Raw genomic sequence first — 12,254 nt, forward strand, 5'->3', positions numbered from 1 at the left:
TCACGTATTTCTCACTATGTTGTGTTATGAAAACGTTAGCTTACAGCATATATAACATCAGTATATTTCAATTGGTTTCTGTCAACCAAAAAGCAAAAAAAAACTTGCACTTCAATTTGTTATAAATCAAAGTATCTTCTGAAGAAACCGTGAAGAAGTTTGGTGAAGAACAGGTGTTGGGATCCGCAGGAGTCAGTTTGGGAGCTGCGCAGTCGACCGCGACGCAAGGACAGTCGACCGCGAACGTGCACAGACTCTGGGAGGAGTCTGGATTTGGCGCGGTTGACCGCCTCGGTCCACCGCGAGACCATGTAGGACATTTTTGGGTTCTGTCGTTGTCGCGGTCGACCTTGACCGCCTCGGTCCACCGCGAGACCATGTAGGACATTTTTGGGTTCTGTCGTTGTCGCGGTCGACCGCCAGACCCTGTAGGAGTTTCCAGGTTCTGTTTGTTGGTCGCGGCCGACTATGACGGTCGACCGCGTAACGGGTCAGGCCAAGTTTGAGTTTCCTGTTCTGATTTGAATTTTGGTGTTTGTATAAATACCAATATACGTTCTAGGGTTTCTAAAGGCTAGAGTTTGGGATATTTGGAGCACAGAAAAAAGGTATTTTCCGAGCTATTTGTTTAGGGTTTATTTGGAGAGATTAAGAGCTTTGTGGTGAGATTAGTTTGTTCCTTCGAGTGATTTGTAATCTCAATTTGTACTCTTATTCTCTATTAGTGAAAAACTCCATCCCCTTCTTGCCCCGTGGACGTAGGCAATTGTCGAACCACGTTAAAACTGATGTTTGGTGTTTGTACATTGATTTTGGTTGGATTTTGCCTTCTTTAATCGACGGTTGGTTTGGTTTCTCGACACGGGTTTTCCCCAACAATTGGTATCAGAGCTTGGGCTACGCTTGGGCTATTTGAAGGAGTAGATCGATTTGGAAGCTGATCTTGGGTTTCAGTTGATGATAAAGGTAGGATCTTTTTGGTAAAGACTCTATCTTTTTTTTAAGTTTGGATCTATTTCTTGTTCGTTTCCGCAATTGTTTGTTGGTGTGTTGAGGATTATGGCCGGGAAAGAAGGTGTTGAGGGTGGTTCTTCAAGCGTGAAGAGTGTCCAAAGTTTGAATATCCACTCGATGAAGATTGACATGGAGAAGTTCAATGGCACTAACAATTTTGGACTTTGGCGATGCGAAGTCTTGGATGTGCTCAATGCGTAGAATTTAAAAGATACGTTAGAGTTGGATGGGAAACCGGACGACATTGATAAGAAGGTTTGGAAGAAAATGAATAGAATGGCGTATTATGTGATTAGGTCTTGTCTCACTCAAGATCTAATATATGATATGATGAATGAGACTTTGGCAAAGAAGATTTGGGAGGTCCTAGAGAGCAAGTACTTGACGAAGAGCATCGAAAATCGCTTGCATTTGAAAACGAGGCTTTATCGCTTCCAATTGAAGAAGGAGACATCCATTGATGATCACATGAACCACTACACGAAGCTTCTTACAGATTTGACAAATGTAGATGTTATTGTTGAAGATGAGGACAAGGCGTTGCTATTGTTGAGTTTCTTGCCCGACGAGGAATATGAGACCTTCGTCCTTACTCTTATTAATAGGAAGGTATCTCTTTCATATAGTGAGGTCACCACTGCACTTATGAATTACCAACTTAGGAAGAAGGATAAGGAGATTTCTATTGAGCTGGTAGCGGGTGCATTGGTTGCAAGAGCAAAGAGTCTAAACCGAGGTAGAAGGTCGCAGTCTAGAGGAGCACATCTTGGAATTCGTAGGAATTAGTGTGCTTTTTATAAAGAAGATGAACATTAAAAAGCCAAATGCCCAAAATTGAATGATTGAGCCGGGAAGAATAAGGGGAAAGCGATTGAAGCTTCAGAGGTGAATGTTGTCAATGCTAGTGGCGATATTTCAGATTCGGATTCTTTGGGCTATTCGTGCCCAGTACTTCCATCAGTTTGTGTAGCTGACTCCACTGAGTGGATGTTGGATTCGGGTGCCTCATACCATATTTGTCCTAGGAGGGATTAGTTCTCCAGCTTTCAGGAGTTGGAAAGAGGGGATGTTGTGCTCATGGGTAATGATCACAAATTCCCTATTGGTGGTATCAGTACCGTTCGTATTCAGATGAGTGACGGGATGATTCGGGAGTTAGTTGAAGTAATGTTCGTTCCTGAATTGAAAAAGAACATTATTTCACTTGGAGTTTTGGAGGCAGCAGGCTATAGGGTGACCTTGACGGATGCACGTTTGAAGGTTACATTTGAGTCCATGATTGTGATGAAGGGCATCAGAAGGAGTAACTTGTACTATTTGCTTGGGAGCATGGTGATTGATAGAGCGCTGACGACTTTATTGGATTTGGCTAGACTGTGGTGTTGTTTGACGCTGGGGTATTTCATTGGCGATGTCGTGCATAGGTTGTTGAGGAGTGCGTTGACCTGCAAATGGAAGTCCTTTGAGCACATTAGGATGAGCGAGAAGACCATGGTGGAGTTCGGCATTTCTATCCATCGATCGAGGGGTCTTTTAGGAGGTGTTCAGTCAGGCATTTGGGGGCCTTCCAAGGAGGTATCATTGGGAGGTAATCGTTTTTTGGTTGCTGTAGTTGGGGATTGTTCTAGGCATTTATAGGTCACAACCAAGCTCCATTGGTTTGAAGTCCTAGTAGTCCGCAACAGTTAGGAGAAGTGTGTTGGTAAAAAGGTTATCTGTCATACTAGCTCGAGTAGGGGTTTCTTCTTGCATTTGTGCCGAGCTCATGGAAGTTGGAAACACTTCATTGGAGAGGAGACATTGAGGCGACGATATGAGATGACAGATTTAATGAGATGTTCCTTTCTAGAGGAGGATCGATGTTGGTTGTCGAGCATTAGACTTGGTATTCGGGCTTCAACACGTTTGGGTCATCTTATACATAGGTTGTCGACTGCTGCATTTAGTGATTTTGGATCTGGTGGAGCTGCTTTAGATTTTGATTGGCGTTGGATATTTGGTTACCCAGTACTTGGTCACATCAAGGATGTGAAATTTGATCCGATTGCGCGCTTGGGATTCAGAGGCTCGTTTGGCTATCATTTGGGAGCTTCTGATTTCTTTCTGAGCAGGTATGTCACATTGGACTCTTGATAGGTGGGGAGTGTTGATCAGATCAGTTGGATATTGTAGCGGGTGGAGGGTGATGCTACTCCATAATAGGTGGGTATTACTCCACATACTCCAGATCATTCTGTATTATTTGGGACTTCAGCTGAGGTGACACAGCATGAGGGTCATTCGGTTTCGGATGCAGATGACGTGTTGATTGTTTTGAGTGCAGCTGATCGGCATAGTTTGGACATGGCCATTGGTTCACCTCAGGCAGAGGTATTTGGATTGCTTCAGTTTGAGGTCATTGGAGGTGCTATCAGTCACAGATTTGGTGATGATGGGGAGGGTTGCGTGCTCTTCTATTGGATTGAGGGCCTTTGGAGATCATTGGGTGAACTACGTGAAGGCTTTATTCCTTGGGCAAGAGGATACAGAGGCAGTAAGTTTTGATGTAACCGATTTGGTGAGAGACATCAACGTTTGGGTGAGTGTTCGCACTCCCGTTTGAGCCTCGACTTGTTGTGGATTGAGTTCGTTGTCGTGAATAGTTTCACTTCGTACTGAACGCAATAAGTGAGGTATTTGGTTTGGTTGGTGTCGGCTCAGTTTTGGAAGAAACTTCACCGAGGTGGAGAATTGAAGAAACCGTGAAGAATTTTGGTGAAGAACAAGTGTTGGGATCCGTAGGAGTCAGTTTGGGAGCTGCGCGGTCGACCGCGAACGTGCACAGACTCTGGGAGGAGTCTGGATTTGGTGCGGTCGACCGTCTCGATCGACCGCGAGATCCTGTAGGATATTTTTAGGCTCTGTCGTTTATCGCGGTCGACTGTCACGGTCAACCGCCAGACCCTGTAGGAGTTTTTAGGTTTTGTTTGTTGGTCGCGGTCAACCGTGACTGTCGACCGCATAACGGGTCAGGCCCAGTTTGAGTTTGCTGTTCTGATTTGGATTTTGGTGTTTGTATAAATACCAATATACGTTCTAGGGTTTCTAAAGGCTAGAGTTTAGGATATTTGGAGCACAGAAAAGAGGTATTTTCAGAGCTATTTGTTTAGGGTTTATTTGGAGAGATTAAGAGCTTTGTGGTGAGATTAGTTTGTTCCTTCGAGTGATTTATAATCTCAATTTGTACTCTTATTCTCTATTAGTGAAAAACCTCATCCCCTTCTTGCCCCATGGACGTAGGTAATTGCCGAACCACGTTAAAACTGGTGTTTGGTATTTGTGCATTGATTTTGGTTGGATTTTACCTTATTTGATCAGCGGTTGGTTTGGTTCCTTGACACGGGTTTTCCCCAACATCTTCTTTGTCATTTTGTTGTTATTTTGTGAGGAAGAGAGAACTGCTTTGAGCACAGGATTGTTACCTTGTTTGTTGGAAATTTTGTAGTAAAAGAAATAATGAAAGAATCGTATTTGATTTATTCTCTCTAACTGCTTAGAAATAGAATGATTACAACTCTCTCAATCTCGATTACAATTGGATTTCCTGATTACAAAAGAGAGGAGAATGAATTTGATTCTCCCCTTTGTTTAATTTTGGGTTCTTCTTGGTAGCGATGGAGTGCCTCCCTCGAATGATCGCGTCGAGTTTGCTCTCCGTTGACGATCCGAACATCTTGATTCACTGGAACGTGGTCTTCTCCTCACGATTTGACGTTATGGAGAGCTTGCGTGGCAAGTTTGAAAATAACTCTTAACGAGTTTGCCCGATCAAGGATCCCCAAAGAGCCAGCTCCAGCCAGCCGAATATCTCTTCTTTGCTGCCCAAAAAGAAGGATCCGAACTCAATTGAGTTTCGAGGTATTTATAGGGGATTAAGGGGGTGTAACCGCCCCCTTAATTTGCTCCTCAATGGGCTGAGTGTGGTGTAACCGCCCCCCCCATAAATCTCTCCATGATAGGGTAGTGATCCCCTAAAATCTTGGGGAGAAAACGGTTCTGGAACCGTTCAAATCGTGCTTGAACGAGTCAAACGCTAAAAACAGCGTTCTGGGCCTAAACTGTGCGTTTCTGGATCTGAAACGCAGAGTTGGGCCTGAAAACGCACAGCTGAGTCTGTTTTAGGCTGAAAACGTACAGTTGAGCCTGAAAACGCACAGCTGAGCCTGTTTTAGGCTGAAAACGCACAGTTGGGCCTGAAAACGCACAGCTGAGCCTGTTTTAGGCTGAAAACGCACAGTTGAGCCTGTAAACGCACAGCTGAGCCTGTTTTAGGCTGAAAACGCACAGTTAGGCCGCACAGAGATGAACTCTGCGTTTTGGACTTGGGATGCAGAGTTGAGCTCTGCATGAACTCTGCGTTTTGATGTTATATCACAAGGATGTCCTCTGCGTTTTGATGTTATAATGTTGGTTCGACCCGTGTGTTTTGACTCTGTAATGCAAAGGCGAATCTTAGGCGGGCTTGGTGAGCTTCAGGCTAAGTCCAATGTTCAGACGAAATCCAGTCTTGCAGACGGTCTTCGGAACATGACTTGCTGCGAAGAACAGGTCATAACTTTCAAACCGTAAGTCGGAATTGGACGAATTATATATGAAAATCGGCTATCTCAACGAGACGGAGCCATCCGAACCAAGCCAAAGGCTTTAGTTCGCTTCCTCTGTTTCGCCAAATTCCTTACGGTTTGAGAGATATCTGCGTTTTAATATGAAGAGACCGTCAATTTGTAGTCTCTTTTGCTAGAGCGTTGCAAAGATCATCACCTTGTAACCTTCGTCTTGGCTCCTTGAAAATATGAGAGTCATCAGATTGTAACTCCCAATGTTGATTGTGAAGGCTGTTGAATTAGAGCTTTCATCAGTTGTCGTGAAGGTCGTCAGATTGTAACCTTCAGCGATCTACGTGAAAGTCTTCAAATTATGACCTTCTGGAAGTCGTCAGATTGTAACTTCCATCATCGGTATTTGATGGGGGATAAGCTATCTATTGTGATTTTTAGACAGCCTACATACCTGTTAGTTTTAAGCCAAGTTTCTACACTGGTAGTTGGACAAAAAGTGGATATAAAAGTATGGAAATACCTTTTCTGCAAGTATAAATGAATGCTTATCTACATCAATATGCAACATAAATAAATAAATTTGTTTGTTTACCTACAATTCATTGACAAAAATTAAGGTTTTGCACAAGTTGTATTTTATTTTTTAGTTGCTTAGACATTTCGACAAAAAGAGTGGATGTAACTTGCTCTAGAATCCTAACTACACATTCACTGAGCTCATTTCAAAAACAGTAACAGGGAGGAGAGAGAGAGGAAGATTTGAGAATAAATATTAGAGGTACATATATACAATGTTAGGACGCGTGACGTCCACATCGTTGCGGAAGCTAATTAATCCCAAGTGAAAACAATCCTTGCTCGAGTTTAAGCCAAACTCAAACTAACAAATACAAGTAATAATGAATACATAGATAAACAGTAAGTAAAGTAGATGAGATAACAGATTTATGTGGTTCGGCAAACTTGCCTACGTTCACGGGAGCCGCACAAATAATTTCTTATTTAACCACAAGAAATTACAAAGCTTATAAAAGTGAGAATCTCAAACTAGAGCCACAAGAAATTACAAAGCTTATAAAAGTGAGAATCTCAAACTAGAGCTCTCACAACACCAACTTCCTTCATTGTAGTAAATGCTACAGGAATAAAAGTGAGAATCTCAAACTAGAGCTCTCACAACACCAACTTCCTTCATTGTAGTAAATGCTACAGGAATTGTACAAATTTTCTTGACCAGAAAATTGATTCTCAAATTAATCTGGGAATATTCGCTGGAGTTAAAGCCGCATGAGTTGAACTCCTAGCCGCCACAGAGAAATTTTCCTCTCTGTTGAAATTGCTGAAGAGGGGCTCACTTTGCTCCTGAACAGGGTTTCCCTTTTATAGGGAAACCCTAGGCCAATTCATTGGGTTCCAATTGGCACCAGCTGTCTCCCACTCCACACTAGGCGAGATCCACGCTCTCGACATCAGGCAAGCTCCACGCGTAGGTGAGATCCAGTCACCTCAACTCTCCAGGCGAGCTCCCACGCAGAAGTCCGCAGGCGAGATCCACGTCTCCCCGATTAAAGCGAGATCCGCTCGCCTCTCCACGTGCTTTTCGGCAAGGTTGCCTTTCCACGCTCCTCGCTCCTTTACATAGGTGAGGTCTTCATCAGGCAACACTAGCCTCACCACGCCCGCCCGTAGGCGACCTTTGGCTTCGATTGGCGAGTTTTCCTCTTCGCCTCTAGGCGAGTTTTCCTCTTCGCCTCCAGGCGAGATTTCTCACCCTCGCCTCCACGATCCTCCTCGCCCCTTTCAACAGGCGAGCATCGCGAACTCTTCCAGACCCACGGTCATCGTCGCCAAGCTGACGCCGACGAGGTCCGCCGTCGTTTGCTACCTCCATCTCCGACGATCGAGGTCAGTTTTCTTCAATTCTCCACATCGTCTATCATTTGATGAACCTTAAATTTTGGACGAACACCAAAAGAACACCGTGAACACCAACTAGGCTAAAAATCAGGCCAAACCAGCTGTGACACTATACCGCGACTGCCTACGTACCCTCCACCGGGATCAAGCTAACCGTAGTTCCAAACCAGGCTGCACCATTTTACCATGGTCGCCTACGTACCCTCCACCGGGATCAAGCTAACCATAGTTCCAAACCAGCTACACCATTTTACCATGGTTGCCTACGTACCCTCCATCGGGATCAAGCTAATCGTAGTTTTACTATTGCCCTCTTGGGAAGTCAACACTGGCTGATATGAAGCAAGTCTAACCAATGCTAAAACTTGCTACTTGTCACTATCTTGGTTAACATGTCTACTAGATTCTCATTTGTGTGCACCTTCATGAGAGAAATATCACCTTCCTCTATGACATCCCGCACAAAATGATTTTTTTACGTCGATATGCTTGGTACGAGCATGATGAACTTGATTCTTAGCCAAGTGAATCGCGCTCTAACTATCGCACCACAAGTTCACACTATCCTACTCAATCCCGAAATTGCCTAACAGACCCCACAACCACAATGCTTCCTTCACTCCCTCTGCCATGGCCATGTACTCAGCCTCTATAGTAGAAAATGTCACTGTAGCCTGTAGCATTGATCGCCAACTAACTAGAGCCTCATGTATGCTGAATACATAACCAGTTGTAGATCGTCGTCTGTCAAGATCGCCCGCAAAATCTGAGTCCACAAATCCATCAATCTGACATGTCTCTCCACCAAAACACAGACCCATATTAGCGGTACCCTTCAAGTACCTCAGGACCCATTTCACCGCTTCGCAGTGTGCTTTTACCGGATTCGCCATGAACCTGCTGACCACACTAACCGTCTGTAAAATATCTGGACATGTACACACCATGACATACATCAAACTGCTAATTGTACTAGCATAAGGAACACGCTCCATGTGTGCCTTATCTTTCACTGTAGTGGGAGATTGCTTACCTGAGAGCCTGAAGTGTGGAGTCAATGGAGTAACCACCGACTTAGCACTTTGCATTCCGAACCTCGCGATCACCCACTCTATGTAGCCCTTCTGACTCAAGAACAATCGTTGATTCGCTCACTCTCTCCTAATCTCCATACCTATTCTTTTTTTAGCAGCGCCCATGTCCTTCATCTTGAACTATTTATCAAGTTGAGATTTTAGCCTATCTATCTCCACCTTGCTCTTAGAAGTAATAAGCATGTCATCCACATACAAAAGAAGATAGATATAATCACCTCCACAAAGCTTTCGAATATATATACAACAATCATACTCGCTTCTGGAGAACTCATGCTTTAGCATGAAGGAGTCAAATCGCTTGTACCACTACCGAGGAGATTGCTTCAGTCCATAGAGTGACTTCCTCAAGCGACATACATGATGCTCCTTATCCTCAACCTTATAGCCCTCAAGTTGATGCATGTAGATCTCTTTATCCAAGTCTCCGTGCAAAAAGGCCGTTTTGACATCGAGTTGTTCTAGCTCAAGATCACCATGAGCAACAATACTCAATAGCACCCGAATAGAAGTGTGTTTTACCACCAGAGAAAATATCTCATTGTAATCCACACCCTCTCTTTGTGCAAACCCCTTAGCCACTAGCCTCGCCTTGTACCTCGTACCACCGAGCTCTGAAGGATCTTCCTTTCTTTTATATATCCACTTACAACCTATATCTTTCTTTCCTACAGGCAATGGGACCACCTCCTATGTTTGGTTCTTTCGGGGAGATTCCATCTCCTCCTCTATCGCAGCCAACCAACTCTCGCTATCTCTATCCCGAATAGCTTCCTTGAAGGAGACCGGCTCATCTTCCTCCACCGAGAATGCGTACTCAACCAAATTAACATGCTCATAGTGCTTTAGGGGTTGATCAGCCCCCAGCTTCTGTACCTGCTTGTATGCTCACCTTAGCCTAGTGGAAGCCAAGCTATCCTCGAGCTGCTGTTGTGTATTTTGTTGCTGAACCTCCTCCTACTCAAGCTCATCATCTACTTGATTTCCCACTTAAACACGACTAGAACCTGGTTGGTCTTTAGGTTCTATATCAATAACCTGGGATTTAGAATTCCTAACAGTCTCAATACCATCATCCTTGGGCACCCTAGCAATCATGGACTTCTCATCAAAGGTAACGTCCCTGCTGATCACGAACTTTGAATCTTCTGTACACCAATGGCGATAGCCTTTTACACCCTTTGCATACCCTAAGAAAATTTCCTTCTTGGCCCTCGTGTCAAGCTTTCCCTTGTTGACGTGATAGTAGGCGGTACACCCGAAGATTCAGAGCCTCTCATAATCTGCATGCTCCCCTGACCACACCCGATAGGGTGTATCACCATCCAATGTCGAATGTGAAGAACGGTTCACTATGTAACAAGCTGTAGCAACCGCTTTTGCCCACCATTCCTTGCCCAAACCAGCATATGATCGCATACTCACTGCTTTCTCCCGCAGTGTTTGGTTCAGTCTTTCTGCGACCCTATTTTGTTATGATGTAGATCTAACTGTCCAGTATCTGGCAACCCCCTCCTGATCACAGAACTCCTTAAAGGCACCATCTGTATACTCTGTACCGTTATCAGATCTCAATATCTTTAATTTCTTTCCTGTCCTATTCTCAACCATCACCTTCCACTTCTTGAATGTCTCAAATACATCATTCTTATGCTTCAGAAAATAAATCCAAGCATATCTCAAATGATCATCTATAAATGAGACAAAATATCTGGAACCACCCTTGGAAATTGTCGAAGTCGGACCCCAAACAGCCGTGTGCACATAATCCAGTATCCGTCTGCTCTTGTGATTGCTTGTCAGAAACCGGATCCTGTGTACCTTCCCATACACACAATCCTCGCAAAATCTATGCAAGGCTTCTTCAGATTCTTCAACAAACCGTCCTTACCGAGCAGATCTAGACCCTTCTCTGACATGTGCCCAAGCCTCCTATGCTATAATCGTGTGTGCTCACATGGGTCTCCACCACTTCCATCAGTTCCAACAGCTGCATCTCCCGTCATCGTCATACCTGAGAGAGTATATAGGTTACCATGACGAATGCCCTTCATTGCTACTAAGGAACCTCGAACAACTCTCTTCACTCCGTTCTCTGTTACAATCTTGCAACCCCCAGAGTCCAAAGCACCAACTGAGATAAGATTCTTCGGCAAGTCGGGAACATGTCTTACATCAATCAAGGTTCGAACCACTCCATCATGCATCTTGATCTTGATATCACCTAGCCCCACCGTTTTACAAGCATGGTTATTCCCCATCAATACGGTTCCACCATCAATGCTCTTGTAGGTAGTAAACCACTTTCTATTTGGACACATATGGTAAGAGCAACCAGAATCAAGTATCCACTTCCCGGAGGTATCCTCGCCATTCATGACGACATAGCATTCCTTATCACTCCCTTCCCCTGAAGCGTAGCTTGCCTCTTCCTTGTCTTCTCGTCTTTCAGTCTTGTGGTTGTTCTTCTTCCCACCTACTCTCTTATTAGGACAATTGACTTTGAAATATCCTAGCTCACCGCATTTGAAACACGGTCTTTCCGCAAGAGGTCTTGATTTAGCAACACTAGCCTCGCCACACCCGCCCGCAGGGAACCTTTGGCTTCGATAGGCGAGTTTTCCTCTTCGCCTCCAGGCGAGATTTCTCGCCCTCGCCTCCATGAGCCTCCTTGCCCCTTTCAACAGGTGAGCACCGCGAACTCCTCCAGACCCGTGACGACCACACCGCCGCGAAAGCTAATTAATCCTAAGAGAAAACAATCCTAGCTCGAGTTTAAGCCAAACTCAAACTAACCATACAAGCAATAATGAATACATAGATAAACAGTGAGTAAAATAGACGAGACAACAGATTTACGTGGTTCGGCAAGCTTGCCTACGTCCACGGGAGCCGTACAAGTAATTTCTTATTTAACCACAAGAAATTACAAAGCTTATAAAAGTGAGAATCTCAAACTAGAGCTCTCACAACACCAATTTCCTTCACTGTAGTAAATGCTACATGAATTGTATAACTTTTCTTGACCGAAAAATTGATTCTCAAATTAATCTGAGAATATTCGCTAGAGTTAAAGCCGTCTGAGTTGAACTCCGAGCCACCACAGAGAAATTTTTCTCTTTGTTGAAATTGCTGAAGAGGGGCTCACTTTGCTCCTGAACAGGGTTTTCCTTTTATAGGGAAACCCTAGGCCAAGGGAAACCCTAGGCCAATCCAGTGGGTTCCAACTAGCACTAGCTGTCTCCCACTCCACACCTGGCGAGATCCACGCTCCGGATATCAGGCGAGCTCCACGCGTAGGCGAGATCCGCTCACCTCAACTCTCCAGGCGAGCTCCCACGCAGAAGTCCGGAGGCGAGATCCACGTCTCCTCGATTCGGGCGAGATCCGCTCGCCTCTCCACGTGCTTGCAGGCGAGGTTGCCTTTCCACGCTCCTCGCTCCTTCATGCGGACGAGGTCTTCATCAGGCGACACTAGCCTCACCACGCCCGCCCACAGGCGACCTTTGGCTTTGATAGGCGAGTTTTCCTCTTCGCCTCCAGGCAAGATTTCTCGCCCTCGCCTCCACGAGCCTCCTCGTCCCTTTCAACAGTCGAGCACCGCGAACTCCTCCAGACCCGCGGTCGTCGT

The sequence above is a fragment of the Asparagus officinalis genome, chromosome 1 (genome assembly GCF_001876935.1).
Source record: "Asparagus officinalis chromosome 1, Aspof.V1, whole genome shotgun sequence".
Lineage (NCBI taxonomy): Eukaryota > Viridiplantae > Streptophyta > Magnoliopsida > Asparagales > Asparagaceae > Asparagus > Asparagus officinalis.